General features: G+C 30.2%; 1 non-coding gene across 1 annotated transcript; it reads left to right on the top strand.

Annotated features, from left to right (window-relative positions):
- The first annotated feature begins 950 nt into the window (after window positions 1-950).
- LOC112100502 lies at window positions 951-1053 on the top strand. The gene has a single exon (XR_002906870.1). It is a non-coding gene; the product is annotated as a small nucleolar RNA R71 (small nucleolar RNA).
- Window positions 1054-21993: the final 20940 nt, after the last annotated feature.

Raw genomic sequence — 21993 nt, 5'->3', positions numbered from 1 at the left:
TTCTTCTCTCTCCTCCGGTGATGAGTCCTCAACATTCACAGGTACAATTTGATTTTCTTTTGTCACCGGCATCTCCACTTTATTGTCGACTTCTTTTCCTTTTCGCAAGGTCATGACTGCTTTGACCTCTCCATGCTGCTGTGGTGAACTAGTACTTGCTTCATGTACTCCTTTACAATTAGGCACTGGTTGACTTGGAAATTTACCTTTCTCAACAGTCATTGCCAAGGTAGGAACTGAAGAAGCAAGTTGTCTCACCATCTTCTCGAGGCTTGAAACTGATTGACCTTGTGAGTTGAAGCCTGCTCTCAACTCATTTCGTAGTCCATCAATGGTGTGGTTCTGTTGCTCAATCGTGGAGTGAGTAACATTCTGGAAATTCTGGAATGTATCCTCCCATGGTTTGGGTTGAGAGTAGCTCTGGTTTTGATTGTATGGTCTAAATAGGAGCTGAGAGGCTTGAGGATTTTGAGAAATTGGTGGAGCTGAAACTACTGGTCCATTCTGTTGGAATCCTTGAGACAATGAAAAATTAGGGTGGTCTCTCCATCCAGGGTTATATGTGTTGGAGTATAGGTTGTAATTCGATGGTTTTCTCATTACACCTATGACATTGGCTTGATCTGAGTATGAGTCATGGTCACGTGGCTCTGTTGATTTAGCAGTCGATAACGATGCTATTTGTCGAGAGAGACCTTCAATTATCGCTTTGACTTCTTTAATTTCTAAACTTGACTCGCCAATGTGAACCTCATTTACTCCCTTAATTCTTCTAGTATTCCTGAATGATCGACTCCGTTGTTGGGAATTATCCGCTTGTCGCTGGAAGAATTCCCAAATCTCTGATGCACTTTTTGACATTAGCTCTCCTCCACTTGTTGCCATTAGTCATTCTTGCACATTCGGCAATAATCCCTCCAAAAAGTATTGGCATTGGTGCCATTTCTCGTACTCATGATGTGGACACTTCAAGAGTAGCCCATTGAATCGCTCCCACGTTTCAAAAAACTGCTCGTCATCTCTCTGGGTAAACTCTGAGATTTCCCTGCGAATAGCATTGGTTTTATGCACTGAAAAATATTTATTCAAAAATTTTGTTACCATTTGTTCCCATGATGAAATGCTATTAGCAGGTAAAGTATTTAACCATGAACGAGCTCTATCTTTTAAAGAAAATGGAATAATATGAGTTTAACATCATCGTCTGAAAAATTTTCATATTTAAAAGTTTGATAAATTGCATAAAAATCATTCAGATGATTATATGGGTCCTCATTTTCTAGGCCATAGAATGTTGGGAGACAATTTAGCATACTAGGTTTTAGTTCAAAACTCCTAGCAGCTACATTTGGGTATCTTATGCATGATGTGCTCAAATTAGCTAAAGGACTGAAATAATCCTTAAATGGCCTCTCCTGTGGTGCTTGTAAATCCATTCCAAATTTATTTTTAATGTGCCTGTGTGTGCGAAATGTTTTTTCTAATTTAAGGTCTATAGGTTCAAGATTAGGTAATAATGACCTACGACCATGCATGCAAAACAAATAAAATAAAAATAAAAATGGGAACAAAACAAATAAAAATAAAGAAGAGGGAGAAATTACGATATTAACCTTATTGCGCTATTACAACCTTTCTATAAAAATACGCAAAAATAAATACGTGAAATAAATTAACTAAAAATTAAATTAATAAAATAAACAAAAATTACAAAGAAAAAATAAATTGAAAATTAAATTACAGAATTTTAAAGAGGAGAAAAAGAAAAGAAATACTAATCTTTAAATGTAGATTCACTTTTTTTTCTTTTTTTTTTAAAAATACAAGAAAACAATTAAATGGAAATATTCACAAAAATTAATTCTATGAATTAAAATTACTTACCTCCCCGGCAACGGCGCCAAAAACGTGTTGTGCAAATTTTATTGAACTCGCAAGCGCATGAATCTATTGTAGAATAGACTAATGGTGACGAGTGTCAATCCCACGAGGAGGTGGATTTTAATTGTGTGTAGAATTAATTTTTTAAATGTGTGGTTGGATTTGTGGTGAAAATGATTTGGATTATCCTAAAATTGGAATTGAAATGACGAGAATAAATTGAAGAGAAATCTATTGAGATAACGTACTTGGGTATCTGGATCCGTATCAACATGCATCATGGGCTAAATAATCCTTATTAATGTCAATTAAATCATGAGGGGGGAATCCACACCCCATGAACCACGCTCTAATCAATATGGTGCTAAGGGCTTATCGTGCCAAATAATAATAACCTTGTACTAGAGGGCCGGTGAAACCAAGGCGGTACTAGACAAGATTAGTATTATTTGTCGACGAGAAGCCAAAACATCTACAAAAATTAGAGGGAAAGAGAAAGTAAATTTACCAAATAAAGCCCATGACACATGTTGAGACTTCACCTTCAACCCAAGCTTGAAAGAAAATTAGCCACTCATAATTGAACTAGGGGTAAAATGAAAATTTATTAAAATACGTAGAAAATACAAGATGGAGAAGGAATTACAGAAAATGGATCCAAAAAATGGATTTAGAGATATCAAATTAGGGGGAGAGGCCCCCTTTTTATAGATACATGGACTAAATCATGGCCATCGGATTAAAAATAGTTTGGACACTCAGGATTGCGCCACGTCATCAGTCAACAGTACGCGGTTTGACCACGTGGATGAACAGTAACACGGTTTGACCCGGGTTGAATAGTGACGCGGTTTGGTTGAAAATAATCCTGTGTGATGCATGTACCGTACGCGAGATTTTTCGTCCACTGATGTGCTGCCACGTCACCATCAACAGTACATAAGAATTTTAGCCCAACAGGATCGTGACACCTCATCAGTCAATGCCACATCATCGGTCAATGCCATGTCATCGATCCGTCTATGTGAACAGTGTCATAAACAGTAACGTAGACAGTACCGTACACGTGAATAGTACCGTACATGTGAATAGTGCCATTTTTCCTTTTATGCTCCTCCTAAGGTTTTCGACCGTCATGAGTTCAAAAGTGATGTTTGTTTTGCCGTCTGTTTATTGTGAAATGACCATGATGCCCTTAAAATACATAAAATACTTAATTAAAATCAAACACACATAATTAAATTGCAAAAAGCTTAAATACATAAAAGTAAGGGTTGTTAGTAAAACTTGAAATGTAAAATGATGATTTTCTCCTTTATAAATATACATTTTCTAACACTCAACACCAAAATCCTAATTTCATATTGAATTTGAAATATACTTTTATAAATGCTATTTTTCTTAAAAGATGAGTTTGCCTAGGTACAAGATACATAATATCTTGAAGGCACTCATTCGGCTTTCTTTAATCAATGACTAATCTTTTTTTTTTCGAACTTGTTTTAAATGCTTGTTCACATAGAATATTGGGCTGGCCCAATGGGATTTGAATAACCTAATGAGCTTAATGTCCAAGAATGATTGGATTTCCTATTTGCATAATTCCTTATCAAGAGGCATTCCTGGATGAGAATTTGTTTGATTTGCATTGGGTGGTTTGCTTATTGTTATAGGTGTTAATGTGCAAGTATACACAATAAGTAATATGCTGATGAATATTTAGATTGTCTCTACAGGAATTGATGTTATAGGATTTGCTACAATAATCTTAACAGTGCAATTTTAATCTAAATTAAAATAAGATAATTAATGAAACTAATGAACCAACTAAAAAAAATGCAAATAACAAAATGCAATAAGAAAAATCTTAAGCCAAACTCAAGGACAAACTCAATGGGATAAAAGTAATTGATTGATTAAACTCACTTAATGGTTTTGACTATTTTTCTAATTAAAATTCTATTGCTACAGTATCTACTACAACACTGAGCAGAATCTCTCATGCATACTCAATCGTTGCCTGTTAAATGCAACCTAACAAGGACCGTTTGTTACGCTAACATTAGATATAATATTATGTGTTCTAGGTTCCAATTGCTCTACAAGGTGAATTCTTATGTTTAGTTCTTCACTAATTTTAGATCAAGTATGACCCTATTTAAGTCAAGATTAACTCAACTTGAAAAATCCAATTTAAAACCATTATTGTCTTAATTTGTTCCACTAAATCAAACTTTTTAGGCTTCTTTTTAGTTAGTATCTATTAATTGGGTGGTCAGCCAAAATAAGGAACTGAAATAAGTAAAATCAAGACAAAACATTGTAGCAAATTCAAAGCAATACACAAATATCAGTCAAATAACCATTAAGCTTGTTTATCTCTCAACCACAATAAAATTTAGTTCATAATTTGAAATAAAATAGTAACAAAAATCGTTTTAGTCATCAAATACGTTCCCATGAATAAATAAAAACAAGAAAATAAGATGAGGAATTGAGTTCTGCTTAATCTTTGTAATCTCTCCTTTTTTTGCTAGGTGAATCCTCTGTTGCAGCCCTCAAATCTTTCTTATTCTCTATTTTCTTTTTGTATTTCTCTGTTATTTTTTCTTTTATGACATCTCTCCCTTTTTCTTTTCATGTGTGCTCTTTTTATATCTTGGAATTAGGGCAGCCAAATGCATATGGCCACGTGTCTTTCACTTTTATAAACCTTGGATCGCAATCTTTCCGTTAACATGCGTGAAATCTCTTTGCAGTTGCTATAGGATTGCTGCAACAACTGCTACGGTATCTTCATTGTTCTAGACTTGTTTTAATTCCTTTACAGCCAAATTCTTTTGTCATCTCTGCAAGTATGTTGTTGTAGCTTTCCATTCATAAAACTTGAGCTTTTTGGTCACCAACAATCATGCACATATTCTGAGTACAAAATGATCTAAAACAAAATCAATTTATTAAAAATAAACTTAAATAGATGCTCATGCAAAATGTAAATAAAAATGCAATAAAAACACATTAATTACTCTCTAAGTAATATTAGTTTGAGTCTAAAAATGCAATGATAACTCTCATTTCATAGAATTATCAATATGGTTTAACCCATTTTTCTTTGTATTTAAGTGAAACAAAATGTAAGTTTTAAAAGTAAATTTTAGTTATTAGATAGTCAACAATACATCTTAGAGAATTTGTGTTGTAGACAATGCATTTATGCGTTATTTTAGATATAGATTAATGGAGCACGTAAATAGTAATCATTTTGTATTTTTGTATTAGTCAGAGGTAGACAACCAAGTATTTATAATCAGTAGAGAGAGGTAATTGATCTAATAATCAATTATCTTGATCCATACTATAGAGGCTTTTATACATTTCATGAAGTAATAAAATTCACTAGACAACAAATAGAAACAAATTACCATGTTAGCTATTTAATTAACCCTTTAAGCAGTGCATCAACATCATCAAATACACAGTTAAATAATTCTTAAGACAATGCATCATCATCGTCGTCGTCTTCATCCATACAGTTTTGCAACCATTGTGAAGTCTTGGCACGTACAATTATAAAGCTTAATGAAACCAGATATCATTTAGATAGTATAATTGAAACATGTAGACAGAAAATAATTCAATTAGAAAGTGCTAATAAATATTTAATTAGACAAAATATTATATTACAAAATAAATATCATATTCTACTACTAGATCATTAAAAAACCCAAAACACTCAAAAACAGAAACAACCACTAGAAGAGTTATTTAATTTTACCCCAGCTAGACAATTAATAAAAATAAACCTAATTTTATCCTTCCATGGTGACAGTATAGACATTGTAAAAGAAAAAATAATAGGAAATCTATACAAAGAACTTTTTTCTTTGTCCAACTAATTATTCTACAGCCAGTTAGTTCCCTAATTAAATTTGGACCTAGATGGTCATAATTAAGGAATATTACCCCACTTAGACATATTTTCCTACCATTTCTTTTGATTATTCCTTAGTCAAAACACTAAACAACGAAGATATGTTATTCAAAGCCCTTAGTTTTGGAATGATACACACAATTTATATTTTTAGCCTAGACAAATTAAATTATTTCCACCAACATTAAACAAAGCCTTATCCATTGTAAAACCTGCACCTTTGATAATAAATTTTTGCTATATACTATAAAGACCTCAAATAATAAATAAAATAAAAGTTGGTTTCATACTACCAACCTATCTTGTCATTTTTGTAAACGAAAAAGCCAAGAAATTCAAAAGAAGAATTTATTGTGATAAATCCATTTTTTTCACAAAATATATAAATAGAAGAACACATAAAATGACAGCCTTCTATGAACGGGTTGATACTCGTTACAAGATCATAGCTCGAGTAGAGCATTATATTATTATAGCCCAAAAGCATCTTGTTCGTGAGGAACTACTTATTTCTTCACTGCAGATAAAAGTCGACAATCTAAGAAAACGTGAACAATATTTAGAGGTGCTAACTGAGATTAATAATATGCCACCATCAAGGGAAGGATCAAAAGCTATGAGTCATCAATCTTTGGATGAAGATATAGCTGAAGCTATTGATGAAATGACGGATAGATGAGCAACACCAAAAATAGATTAGCTAGCATTAACCAACTAACAATAGTCAAAATTTAAAGTAGTAAGTCTTAATCAGAGTCAAGTTTTTCAAATATCCTTTTTTTGCTCACTACCTGACAAGGGAAAAACTGTACAGGTATCTTTTTCGTTTTGCTTTTTTATTACTAACGATGAGTCAACTTAGACAACAGTAGACAATCACTATTTGTCGACACTAGGCCACTACAAAGTAACATTAGCCAGCTTATCTTTTTACTTTTCACATTTTTAATTAATCGTTGGCTTCTTGCCTCATGTAAAGTGTAATTTTAAAGTTTTTTCCTTGGTATACAGAGTCATAAATTGTATTAATAATTGTATCGATTCCTCAGTTATATATATAGACCTCTCAAGGTTAGAGATCAGATAAGCAAATAAGAGAAACAAACCAATACTCTATACTAAAAAAATCAAAAGCAATAGAAAAAAGTTTCTTATTCATAGACATTGAACAATCTTTTAAGCATCAACTAGAAAGCTCTATCAAATAAGTAGATTTAATACCAATGGGCCTTTGGTCCAATGGGAGAAATCTGCACTTACAATGGTGAGCGTAAGGGTTTGAGCCTCCATAACAGTTTTATAAAAGTTAATTTCAGTACTCCCTCAAGTATCAACTAATTAAGTGGATACAGTATCTCTCTTACCAAATGTGAGTGGAGTATGCATCTCTCGAATATTAGAGAGGGTTTAAAGTATCTAGGCAAGTATTTCAGTGTGTCAATGTATGACGGCGGTCCTAGTTGTATAGTATGATTGTAAATATTAATTGCAATGTCTGATATAATATCAGTAACAATCTGTGTATAACAGAATTAAAAAAAAAGTAAGTAGATTTAATTTATGTAGTTTTACTTATTTACTTTTCGGGTTTAAAAGTCTTGCATAGTTAACGAAAGTATAAATTATATTCAAAGCATTAATAAAAGGTGATCCTTGTTATTATTTAAGGGAAAAGAGTTTGGAAAAAAGTTTTAGAAAAATGGGTTTTTTTTTAACAAAAATAATAAGAACTTAGTAGAGGTTTTTGTTGATTTTCTAAAAGCTTTTTTTTCAAACATGGTCTTCGTTGGCCCGTTTAGCCATTAATGTATTGAGAATGCATTTTTGGGCATGAATCGAGAGTTTAAAAGTATTTTTAACTAGCATTTTTTTCAAAATCAACTTAATAAACTTTGAAAAGCTAATTTTTGCTAAGGTAGCCTCCGCAATTTTCATAAAACTTTTGGGAATTCATAGTACATATGGGGTGCATTTTTTAATCCAGAGGGCATTACTAAGCATTCAAAACTCAAAAGCAATAAAAAAAATTTCCTATTCATAGACACTTAACAATCTTGTAGACATCAATAAAAGTAGATTTAATTTCTTTATTTTTACTTACTTAACTTTTGAGGTCAGAAGTCTTGTCTAGTTAACGAACGTATAAATTATATTTAAAGCATTAACAAAAGGTGATCCTTGTTATTATTCAAGGGAAAAGAGTTTAGAGGAAATTTTTTTGAAAAATGGCTTTTGTTTTTTACAAAAGTAATAAGAACTTAGTCAATGTTTCTGCTAACACCAAAAAAGAGAAAAGGAGAGAAAATGGCCAGAGCAAAGGCCAGGGGAAGACTTGTACGTGGCTTGTCAGACCGGCTATGCCAACTAATATAATTCCAATTCAAGTTAACCATAAGAATATATGTCACTAGTATCCCACCTATATACAGTGAATTTCTGAAAGTTTTATGAAAACTGCGGAAGCTGCCTTGGTAAAGACTGGCTTTTCAAAGTTCATTAAACTGATTCTGAAAATATGCTAGTTAAAAACAGTTTTAAACTCCTGACTCATGCTCAAAAAGGCCATCTCAATACATTAATGGCTAAACGGGGTAACGGAGACCATGTTTGAAAAATAACTTTTAGAAAAACAACAAAAACCTTTACTAAGTTCTTATTATTTTTGTCAAAAACAAAAGCCCATTTTTCAAAAACTTTTCATCCAAATTCTTTTCCCTTGAATAATACCAAGGACTGTCTTTTGCTAATGTTTCAAATATAATTTATACTTTCGTTAACTAGGTAAGACTTACTTGATAAGAGCTTTCTAGTTGATTTCTAAAAGGTTGCTAAGTGTCTATGAATAAAAAACTCTTTTATGTTACTTTTGATTTTTGAGTACAAAGTATTAGCTTGTGACTCTTGTTCACATTTTTGATCTCTAACCTTAAGAGGTCTATATATACAACTGAGGACTCGATACAATTATTGATACAATTTATGACTATGTGTACAAAGAAAAGGACTTTAAAATTACAATTTATAAGAGGCAAAATACCAACGATTAATTAAAAAGGTGAAAGGCAAAAAGATTAAGTGGCTATTGTTATTTTATAGTGACCCAATGTCGACTAATAGTGATGTCTACTGTTGTTTATGCTGACTCATTGCCGGTAATAAAAAGACAAAACGAAAAAGATACATTCACAGTTTTTCTCTTGTCAGTAGTAACTTTTGATCCTTTCGCTCATTTATCCGTTATTTCATCAACAGCTTTAGTTATGTCTTCATTCAAAGATTGATGACTCATAACTTTTGATCCTTTCGCTGATGATGACATGTCATTAATCTCAATTAGCGCCTCCAATTATTCTTCATGTTTTTCTAAATTGTCAACTTTTATCTGCAGCAAAGGAATAAGTAGTCTGTCACGAACAAGACGTCTTTGGGTTATAATGCTTTGCTTGGGCTATGAACTTGTCATTAGTATCAACCCATTCATAGAAGTCTGCCATTTCATGTGTTCTTCTATATATATCTTTTGCGAAGAAGCTAGGTTCATCACGATAAATTCTTCTTCTTAATTTCTTGGCTCTTTCACTTATAAAAATGGCATGATAGGCTAGTAGTATGATATCAGTTTTTGTTTTATTGATTATTTAAGGTCTTGGTGGTATAGAACATAAATTTATTATCAAAGGTGTCGTTTATATAATGGATAAGGCTCTGTTTAATGTTGGTAGAAAGATCACTATCTACATGCTTATTAATCTATCTAAAGTAATGCATAAGTATGTTGACTACTTTTAATTTATTTTGTGGGTTAATACAACTCCACAAATTGTGTAAGATGCATTATTGACTGTCTAATATATGAAATTTACTTCTAAAACTTAAATTTGTTCACGAAGGAAACTGTTTAAGTTTTATTAGACCGAATTCATATATTGCTCTATTCCTATAAAATAGTTATTGAACAATTAGTTTTGAAAGAATATCTACTAAAGTATTATCTTTACCTATTATATACTCAAATTTTGCTTTATATTCTCTACTTGTTATTTCCTCGAAAAATTATATTCATCTTTTACTAATAAAAGAATTTTTCTTTTGTACTTTTTTATAAATTTTATAATATTATTACAATATGTTCTTATTGTAAATATGTCATTTTGTATATATAAATGAAATGAGTTAAGGAATTTATTATTCCTAGAAATTCTAATTCTATACTTGATTTTCTACTTTCTGTTTCTGTAAATTTTCCACTTGTATACATTGTTATTTCTTCTTTCTCTTTTGAGATATCTTTGTTGGGTTTTTGTATTAATATTTATGCCCATCCTAAACTACTTGCATCAGTTTGTATAATTTTATAATAATTGTCTATAGGTAATGCTAATGGCTTAAGATTCTGAACTATTCCTTTAAATTTTTGTATTAATTTTGTGTCTTCACAATAAAATATTTTTGTCCATTTTTACTTGACTTATTATATAAAGGTCTTATTAATGTAGTAAGGTTCGATATAATTTTTTTTACTGCAATTTAATAATCTTAAAAATGTTGTAGTTCTTTAGTATCTTCTATTTTATTTGTAAATTCAAATATTTTACTAACTATAAGTGGTTGTAATTCTATAGTTCCTCTATCAATTTTTAGTCCTAAAAAATCTATTTTTTGTTTTAATAGTCCAATTTTCTTTTTAGAAATTACTATATTATTATTCTTAAAACAATCTAAAATTTTATGTAAGTGAGTTATATGTATGAACTTATTATGACTAAAAACAAGAATATCATCTATATAAACTATACAAAATTTTGGAAAGAGTTTTAAGATTTTATCCATTTTGACTTGAAAAACTTGTGGTGCATTTTTTAATTCAAAGGGAATTACTAACCATTTAAGATGTCCCTCTGAATAACTAAAAGCTGCCAATTGAACAAATTCTTCATGGAGTCATATTTGCCAAAAGCCACTTCTACAATCAAACTTAGAAAAATATCTAGCATTTTATATAGGGTTTACTAGTTCATCTTTATTTGGTATTTTATAACTATTGTCTAAAGTATTATCGTTTAATCTTTTATAATCAATTACCATCCTAGTCTTTCCTCTATTTTGTTCACTATGATTATTTACAATAAATGCTAGACTTCTATGTCTACTTGTACTTTTTCTAATGACCTTTAATTCTAACAATTCATTTATATGCATTTTAAATTCATTTCTATCTTCTAAGCTATAAGCTAGATCTTGTATTTTTATTATTATATCTGGATTAATAATTTCTAATTTATATACTTCTTAATTGTCTTTTCTAATTGGGTTGTTGCCTATTAATTCTAATTTTTCTAATTCTTTTACTTTTTTCTAAATTTCTTCAGACCATTTTTCACATTCTAAACATTCTACTTCTTTTTCTACACTCATTACATCTTCTAAATACTTGTCTATTTCTTCATCATCTAAGATTTCTACTTCATGCATGTTATTTTGTAATTCTAACTTACTATCGTCTTCTAGCTCTTTTGTAGTTTATACTTTTTCTTCTTCTAATAAAGAATCAAATAATTCTATATCGACATCTTTTTCTAGCATTAAAGTCTTCTTTTCGTATGGCAAAATGCGTGTTTCATATTTAGGTTGAATAAATGTTTATTTTTTAAAGAAATTTACTCCATTTGGAGTTATTAATATACTACTATTATTTTCTAATATAAAGTTTAATCCTAAAATTAATTTATATCATACTTTTTTATTTGAAATAAATATTTGTGGTAAAATATGTGTTCCTACATTTATTCTTATAAGTATATTGTTTATACATTTTGTTACTTGCATTAATTCACCAATAAACTGTCTAATATTTATTGGATTTCTTAACTTATTCTTATTCTCTTTAAGTACTAAACTATCATGTATGATGCATTTATTTGCACATGTGTCTATCATTGCTTTATTATAATTTTTTTAAAATAATAATTCTACATCTATAATTATTAGTTCTCTTCCTGCTCTATTTATTTCTATTGTTTTATCTTCCTTTTTTTTTATCTTTACAATTATTATAAAAGAATTTTCCTATATTTGTATCTCTATATCCTAGTTCAAATTTTTTTTATTACAATTTCTACAGTTTTTACCAAAAAATGGTGTGTGTATTTCTAAAATATTAATTTCTAAATCTGATTCTATTTCTGAATTTGATTCTAAACTAACTATTACTAGTTTTTTATTCACTATTACTAATAATACGTATGCTATCATTATTAGATAATTCATCTATATTAAAAATTTCTTCTATGTCTAAAATATGTTCTTCTATATTATAACTATCTATTTCTAATTGATTGACTTTTTTATTTTTAGGGCAATGTGGTTTAATATGTCCTTTACTACATCAAAAACATTTACATGTTTTATTCCTTTTATAGATTCATTTTCCCTTTTTAAAGGCTTTTCTAATTTTTTGTTTATTATTATTATATTTAAAGAATTTTTTTTTATAGAATTTTCTATTATTGTACCTATATGGTTGCTTATTTTGACTATAACGTTTCCTCTTATTCTTATATTTCTTGTGTATAAAATAATTAGGATAATTGCAGTCTAAGGTTGGAACTTCTAACATGTCTATACGCATTTTCCTACATTGTAGTTTTAATTGATGTCTATCTCTAATTCTACCTTTAATGTATTCTAGTATTGGTAATAATGTTGCATAATAATTTATTCCTTGTGTTCTTTTAGTTTTAAAGCAATTAATTACTTCATTATGTAATTCTTCTCATATTTTTCCTAGTAATTTATCTACAAATTTTAATTATAAATCCTCATCAAAAGATCTTCCTATTTCACTCTAATATTTATAAAACTAATTAGCATATTCATCAAAATATCTTAAATCGCAAATTTTTAGTTGTTCTATATTTCTAATTACTTGAATTTGTTTAATTACATCGTCTTTTTCATCTACTCCTAATATTAATTTTTCATTAAATCTATAAAACTAATTATTGTAATATTTATACCAAAATTGTCTAATTCTTTTATTTTATTTTTTTCATCCATTCTCTCCATCCTAAATATTTTTTTTCTCTACTTCCTAAAGTACTTTCTAAATATATCAAATTGTAATTTGGATCTATTATTAGTGCTAGTGCTTCCATAGAATGTGCAAGTTAAATGACCTTCCCACTGGTTCAAAACACTTGTTTCCATTCATAAGGTTTATGTCCTTGTAATTCTAATACTAATAAATCTCTAACTTGCGGCATTGTTTTCCAACTTTCTAGTTTTGTTTTAGCTTTAAATACTCGTTTTGCTTCTGTATACTTTTCATTACTTTTTGGATTCCTCGTTTATTTAAATAACTAATGGTTCTAATATAGGTCTATTACTACTATCACCAAATTTTGATTTTCTATCTTCTTTTCCTACTAATATTTCATGTACTTGTTCTAAATATTATATTTCATCTATGTCTAAATTCTTAAAATCTAAGTTTTTTATAAGTTTGTTGTCTATATCATCATCTGTTATATCATTATTACATAATTGTTCAAATAATTATTCATCTAAGTAGTTTTTAAGATCATTAAATATTAAATCTATAATTTTATCTCTATTATTAAGTAACGTTTTATGTTTATCTATATTTAAATTTTCTATTATAGTCATATTAATTTCTATTGCTTTTTCATTTTCTTCTAATTTTGGATTATTTCTTTGTCTATAATTACTAAATTACTGTGTAACTTGGTTTTGTCTATTATATATGTATAACTAGTTTCTGGTACTTCTAACGTATTATCTTATTCTAATTTAGGTAATATCCACTCTAATCCATCTAATTCACTACTACTTAGTTCTTAAGTACTATCATTTCTACATATTGACTTTTAAACAACCTACTATATTTTTACTTTCAAATCTAATTTTTTTATGATATTTATTATATAATTTTCCTAGAAAATGTTTTAATTCTAAGATTTTTATATTTTGTATTCATTTTATATCCTTTAGTTTGTACACTTAATTTAATACATTTACAAAATTCCTTTATGTCTATATCTATATTAGGTATACAACCTACTACTGCTACTCTATTTTTTAAGTCTACTTTTGCACTGACTATTTGAGCTTGTTCATGGTATAAAATCTATTGTCATATAAATATAAATGAGCTTTAATGTCTAGTCCTTCTCTAGCCTAACTACTCAAGCATCCTACCAAGTAATGATTTACTGGTAAGTAAATACATCACCGATATAGATCTTGATAATAACAATAATAATCCATCACATAATCCACAATTAATAATTATAAATGGCCAATCAAATGCAAAACACCAAATAATTTATCATGATTGGTGTTACTACAAGTAGACACACAGTCAATCTAAATTGAAGTTTTACTAAGCATATATCTTTCATACATTAACAAAATTTAAAGACTAAATAAACTTTATACAACAAAATTAAAGTTTCTACCAAGATACCAAAATAAATAAAATATTTATATGCCTTTAAAAAAATGTATGAATACTATGCCCACAACACACAAGAATGATGGATTATTGAATATTTAAAATTCTGAAAATTGCCAAACCCTATGAAAATTTTGGACTAAAATGAGTAATTTTCAAAACTATAGTAATTGTTTTTAATACCAATACCTTTGGACAAAACTGTAAATTAAATAAAATAAGTTTCTAGGCTATATCATAATTTTCGACAATATCAGGGAAACGTAATGATATTTTCACATGATGACATTCTGTCAAGGACCTTTCTGAAAGGTTTGCAAACATCTTGCGCCATAACAGAATTTCTAAATGCAAACATTCCCTAAACATTGAACCATAACTCAATTTGTACATATATACATATATTTTCCTGCATTTTAAAATCTTGGATTGGAAAGTTTCTATATATATATATATATATATTATTCCTAAAATGGTTTACCCTAACTAGCCGTGTGAGCCGTTCTTGCATAAGGAATTATAGCATTAAAAATCAGCCTTTGGGATCATAAAATAATTTTTAGAAACTTCATGTATGTTTTATAACGTCAAAACCCAAATAATTTTTATTTTCTAGCTAAAGCTATTTTTTTCACGGTCCAACTTAGGCTTTAAGCCACAACACTTTAAAAACCAAACAAAACTTAAATTGTTTATCACTCAACTACAATAAAATTCAGTTAATGATTTGCGATAGAAAAATAAATAAAAGAGTTTCAGCCATTAAATACATCCCCATGAATAAATAGAAAAAAATTGATAAGAAGAACTGATTTCCAATTGATCTCTACGATTTCTCCTCTAGTACAACCTTCAATCCATCTCTTGATTTCTATTTGTCTTGTTGTTTCTTTGCAGTATATCCTTTGGGTGACGGATCTCTCTCTTTCCTTTGCAAGCGTGCTCCTTTTATAACTCAAAATTAGGACAATTGAAAGTATATGGCATGTATCATCTATTTTTGGAAACTTTAGATTGCAATCTTTTCGTTGATGTGCACGAAATCCAATCTGTCATTACTTTAGGATTACTATAGCAGCGGTGCTACAACAACTTCACTGTTTCTTACTTGTTTCAACTCTTCTGTAACCAAGTTCTTTCATTGTCTCTGCAAGTCTGTTGCGACAACATTCCTTTCTTAAAACTTGAGCTTTCGCTCACCTACAATTATGCATATAATTTATGCACACATTACTCTAAACAACTCAATTTATTAAAGATAGACAAAAATGGATGCTCACGCAAAAATATAACTACAATGTAATAGAAGCACATCATTTACTCTCTAAGTATTACTAATTTAGATCTAAAAGTGTTATGATAACTCTCATTTCATAGAGTTATCACTGCCATTTCCAGAAAGAGATGAAATTGGTCTAGAAAAATGAAATAAGTTTGACTTAAAATTGTCAGAACTTCCTTATGATCCTGGACAATAACCCCCAATTTCTTTTTACATCATAATGTTCGAGATGGTGTTCGTAGAGCATATTTACAAAGGGGTCCTTGCCAACCTAAATTCCACAATTTTTGTAAGTCTAAATTTGAGCAACAGCAGCAACGATTCAATCTTGCTTGGTTCATTAAATATCAAAATTGCTTAGAATATAGTATATTAAAGAATGTTGCGTATTGTCTATGTTGTTATCTTTTTCAGACCATAATTTGGTGAGCAAGTAAATGTGAGACATTTACAAAAAATCGGTTCTCAAATTGGAAGAAACCAAAAATATTAGAAAGCATGTTAGAGGTCCTAATAGAGCTCACAACATGGTTATAGGTTATTGTGTGGATTTGATAAAACAAGAGCAGCATATTCGAACATTTTTCAACAAACATTCTGATCAAGATTGAAAAGATTATCGAACTCGCCTATTTGCATCTATTGATGTTGTTCGATTTATTTTTAGAATAAAGGCTTGCATTTTGTGGTCTTAATGAATCTGATAATTCAAGTAACCAAGGAAATTATCTTCGAATTTTAAGATTTCTTGCTAATCATAATAAAGATATAAAAAAAGTGACTTTGAAGAACGCTCCTAGATATAACATTTTGATTGCACCTTCAATTCAAAAAGATATTGTAAGGGCTTGTTCTATTGAAACTACCAATACTATTATTAAAGACATAAGTGATGCGTTATTTGCTATTTTGATTGATAAATCCTGTGATGCATCTATGAAGGAGCAGGTGGTTGTTGTACTGCAATATGTAGATAGGAATCGATTTGTCATTGAGCGTTTCCTAGGTAGTAAGCACGTTACTAGTACCATTACTATCTCGCTCAAGGAAGCTCTTGATCAGTTATTTTCTAAGCATGGATTGAGTATATCTAGGTTGCGCGGGCAAGGTCATGATAGGGCTAGCAACATGTAAGGCGAGTTCAATGGTCTTAGAACACCTATTATGAATCAGAATGAGTGTGCTTATTATATACATTGTTTTATTCATCAACTATAGTTAACTATTATGGATGTGGCTAAGAAACATAATTAATTTAATTCTTTTTTCAATGTAGTTGTTAATGTTGTCAATGTTGTTAGGGTTTCATGTAAAAGCCGAGATATTTTTCAAGAGAAGTACTTGAAAATAATGACTTATCAAGTGGGTAAGGCCAAAATCAAGAGACTACATTAAAATAATTAAAATTTATATTATTATCTCAAATTTATATTATTAACACAACAACTATTCTTACCTGATTTGAGATAATATTCTCAACAAATATGATCTAGTATAGGTTTCTTTAAAGGAGAACCAACTCATTTAGTAGATACCCACACTACTATAAATTATAAACCGTGTAGTGTAAGTGGCTTTTCCCCAATCTATTAATATATTTTTTATTAGCTTAGATGAGAATAAGATCCAACCTCTTGAGCATGAATTTTAATTGTTCCTGAAACAGTTGACTCGAACTAGCCATGTGAGCCGTTCTTGTCTAGCGACTTAAATAGTTAAATTATTGCATCAAAAGTTGACCTTTGGAAACATAAAATAATTCATCAAACCTAAATAATTTTTTAGTAACGATAAATATTTCAAATTTTTTATGTTTAAATTTTATTTTTAATGATGTATAATTTATTGAGTGATTGATAATTTTTTACAAAATTTAAGTGAATTGATGAATGACATAGCATTTGAAATAATTTTTTAGATAAAAGATTTGGATGTATTATACTACCCATAATTTTATTTTATACTTAAAGTTATTTTCTTCATGGTGCTTTTAAACCACAACATATAAAACCAAACAGAACTCATTAAGTCACCGCCACTGAGAGCCATCGTTCCATTTCCCAGGATTAATTGAGCCTTGGCGTGGAACTGAAGTGCTTGTATTGGATTTTTTAATCCAATATTGTTGGATCCTTAATCCAACGTTGGGCTTATATGTGCATAATTATGTGTTGCAGACTGTCATATAAGGTTAAGCACAATTAAAAGTGATTTATTTAGATTTTCAGTATAGGGTGTGGGCCTTTAATATGTAGAGACCCAACAATATTCTAATTCTATGATGGGCATAATTAGGAATACCCAGTGACAACAGGAAAATGTTGTCTATATAAGTGGTTATGGTCCTCAAGTTACACGTATCTTTCTATTTTTTTTTTAAATCACATCGTCAAAGAGAGAGCCCTGAGAAAACTTAAAGGATTCTCTAGGAGAATGTGTAGATCTGAAAGATTAACCACACAACCCTAAAGAACAATTCAACGTTATGGATTTAGGTACGCTTCTGCATAATTTTGTCATTAATTCTTGGTAATACAACATGAATATTCTTGAATTATCGGTGATGGTTTTCACTAAAGGAATTTCTTGTTCTAAAGCTTGGTCCAGTCGGTAGCGCAGACATTGTTGGCAGGAGTTTCGGTGTGTTCATTCCAGTAGGCTGACAATTTTGAGTCTCCATGCGCTGCGGACCATGGTGAAAGGACCAATTTGCTCCTCGCCCATGAAATCTCTTTGGCAAGTGCTCTCTCGGTAGATGCATGAATTCACTTAGACCATCTGGGGGTATTTGATTGTTTCGCTAAATTTCTGAAAGGAATAGAACTGACTGGAGGCTATGATGATCAAAGCTTTTTTGGAAGAAATTACTCCTCTATATATAGGGAGAGGCACTCATCATCTATATTCATTGCCTCTATGTGCCATGATCCTCGTTTGGAGGACCATTCTCTCGGTCTTTGTTATTCCCAACTTGTTTCTTCTTTTGTCTATATGAGAAAATGCTCATCAACACAAAGAAGCACGGGCATATATTATTACACATATAAAATGTACGATAAGGGTGCGTTTGGTACCCGTATTGTATTATGCTGTATTGCATTATTTTAATATTGGTGTATTGTATTATGTTGTATTGCATTAGCATTGTATTATAATAATATTGTATAATATTTGGTGATACACTATACTGTATTAATTTTTAGTTATACTATGTTTGGTATTGCACTGTATTGTATTAATTTCTTTTGGTGATTAATTTTAATTATATATTTAGAAAATAATATCTAATAAGTACTTAGAAAAATACTAAATATAGAAGCGTTAAGTTTAAGAATTTTTACATCAATTTTTTGTTTAAATAAAAGAATCATAATTCTTTATGTAAAACTAACAAATTCTAAGATTTACAGTGATAAAAGATTTATTTTTTCAATAATTCATAAATATATAACCTATGAAATAAATATTGAAACAAATAATCCAATCAAATAGCATTTAAAAACTATCACAGCATAAATAAAACAAACTATCACAAGATTCATTCAAAGTTAATACATATTTCAAAAACATCACAAATTAGTAAAGTAACACAATAGCTATTTGCGTCCGATAATTTAAGTACACGCATCTACAAGCCAAACTACTAATGCAAAATATCATTGTTTAGTTAGAAATCCACACTCTCTAATCAAATTCCACCTCTCCTCTCGTGCTCACGCAAAAGCATCCTAACATAAGCCAACTTACGATCACGATCATTTCGTAATACTTTGAAAGCCCTTATATGTGAAGGCTTCTCAACCATTAAATTTAAGACAATAAGCTCGTCATCCACAGAAAGTCCCATCGAAGCAAGCTCTCTGCCAATGTAATCATGATCTTCACTACTTCTAAACATATTCTGAGACATGTCAGCATTGGCTTGGTGAAATGCTTAAACCAATTTGTCAATACCACCAGCAATTTGTTCATCTAATTTAGACCTCCTCTTGTTTGATGATTGTGAACGTGATCGAGTAGTGTATTGAGAATTTGAAGGTAGTGTAGTCGACATTGGAGAACCTTCATCATCAATCTCATTATCATCATCATTTATTTCTTCTTGAAGTGCTGCATTAGCCATGTCATTTGGAGTTTCTGCTGAACTTCCAGTTGCACGGACTTTTCCAAATATGTTTGCTAGCCTCTCATAATATGGAAATGGCTTATCTCTCCAATTGCTTGCATCTTTATGGGACTACAATAATAAAATAAGATAATTAAATAAACTCTATTATATTCATAACAAACAAATTAAGGACAATGTTTATAAATGATGACATGAAAAGAAATAATTTTCTTTACTAACCTCCATATATGATCTCCATACTTCGTCACTGTCAACCACTACACATTTTCTCGCTTCATTCCAGCCAAAACCGCTAGTGTTCAACATATCAAATATCACTCCATAACTTTTCCTCCATATCCTTATCTTAGAGTCAATATGTGGATACACCTTCAAACCGCTCCCTGGTAATAGTTTTTCTAATTCATTTTCAATATATTTGTAACTTCTAGATTTAAAGGTGTCGTTATCAGCTCGACCACCATTTGCAACTACAGCATCTAAAATGTTCAACATTGCCTCTTCTTTGTCTTTTGTCCATGCTCGTCTTAATCCTGTCTTATTTCCAGTAGTATGACTTGGTCCTCCACTCTCCATTCCTACAAAATAAATATTATAACAATTTTTTGAAAAATAACTAAAATATAACACCAAGTCAATTCACATCAATAAACCTCGATAAATTTCTAATGACATCAAATATAAATACAAGGTTACAACCTTAGACATTTTCCTAATGACATCTATATACTAACAAAAGTACAGCCTCCGATACTTTCCTAATCACATCTATATACTAACAAAAGATGCTTTCCTAACGATCTCTGTATACTAACAAAAGTACAGCCTCAGATATTTTCCTAATCACATGTATATACTAACAAAAGTACATGCTCGGATACTTTCCTAATGACATCTATATACTAACAAAAGTACATGCTCAAATGCTTTCTTAATGACATCTATAAATTAGATAAGTCCTAATTTCCAAGCCAATTATTATACATAGTAGTAGCTAGATCATTCCTCCAGCTCGTCCACTAGTCTGAAGCTTCAATGCTACTTATACTATCATTATCTTCTACTTCATTATTAGGTAAGTCAACTAATTCATGCTCCATTGGATCCATAGACATTTCTCTCCTAATCAGATTATGCAATAAACAACATGCAGTAATAATGCGACATTGGGTTTTAATTGGATAAAATGAATGACTTCAAAGAATAGCCCATCGCATTTTGAGCAATCCAAAACACCGTTCAATTACATTTCTTGCTGAAGAATGTTTCATATTAAAGAATTCTTCTTTATTGCGAGGAGCACACCCATCTCTCTATTCTGATAAATGATATCTCATTCCCCTATATTGTGCAAGGAATCCTTCAGCATTTGTGTATCCGGCATCTACAAGATAGTAATAATCTATTTATTTCACATAAGCATTAATATAATTTTGATTTTGAATATGTAATTTGATTAAATTAATTTTTTGGATTGAGTAATACCTGCAGGAACTTTTAAACTAGTTGGTTTATTTAATGCATCGCGAAGTACTCTTGAGTCAGAGGCAGAACCTTCCCATCCGGACATTACGAAGATGAATTTCATATCTCGTGAACATACCCCTAAAACATTTGTGGCAATCTCACCCTTTCTTGTTCGATATCTTGGTTTATAATTTTCTGACACACGGACTCTAATATAAGTTCCATCCAATGCCCCTAAGCAATTCTACATGCACAAAACAAATGAAAATTTAATTAGCATTAAATTATCAATCGCTATAATAAAGTATAAGTAATTGAAAATATACCTTAAACCACTTCCACCTCTCATCAGTGCAATTCTCTGGTACGGGATCTGGCACCCTTAGTAAAACATTGTGTAGCCATAATACTTCGTTTAACACTGAATTGAAGTATCTACTAACAGTCTCACCAGATCTAAAAAACCTACTGTCAATTGTGCGATTCTTAACATGATGAGACAAAGTGTGCAGGAACATGCAAACTTGCTCTTCAATAGCTAATAACCTACTAGCCTTTAGTCCCCTCGATCGAAGTAGCTCACATAGTAGGCCAAATGTCCTTCTATCCATTCTTAGTTGATTTACACATTGAATGTCACTATTGCCTATAATGCTATCTAAGTATTGTAGTCGAGTAGCATGGAATTGAAATGCACGACTACGAATCATTTTTCTTTCGTTATGCCTTCGGATCAACATCATTAACAAAAACTACATCACAATGAACATGAACCTCAATTTCATTTGCCACATGATGAAAGAAAATTTTCTTCCCATGTCCATATCTAA

This window comes from Citrus clementina, unplaced genomic scaffold (assembly GCF_000493195.1).
Source record: "Citrus clementina cultivar Clemenules unplaced genomic scaffold, Citrus_clementina_v1.0 scaffold_3, whole genome shotgun sequence".
Classification (NCBI taxonomy): Eukaryota; Viridiplantae; Streptophyta; class Magnoliopsida; order Sapindales; family Rutaceae; genus Citrus; species Citrus x clementina.
Note: the sequence above shows the minus strand (reverse complement) of the source record. Positions and strands in the feature narration are given on the sequence as shown.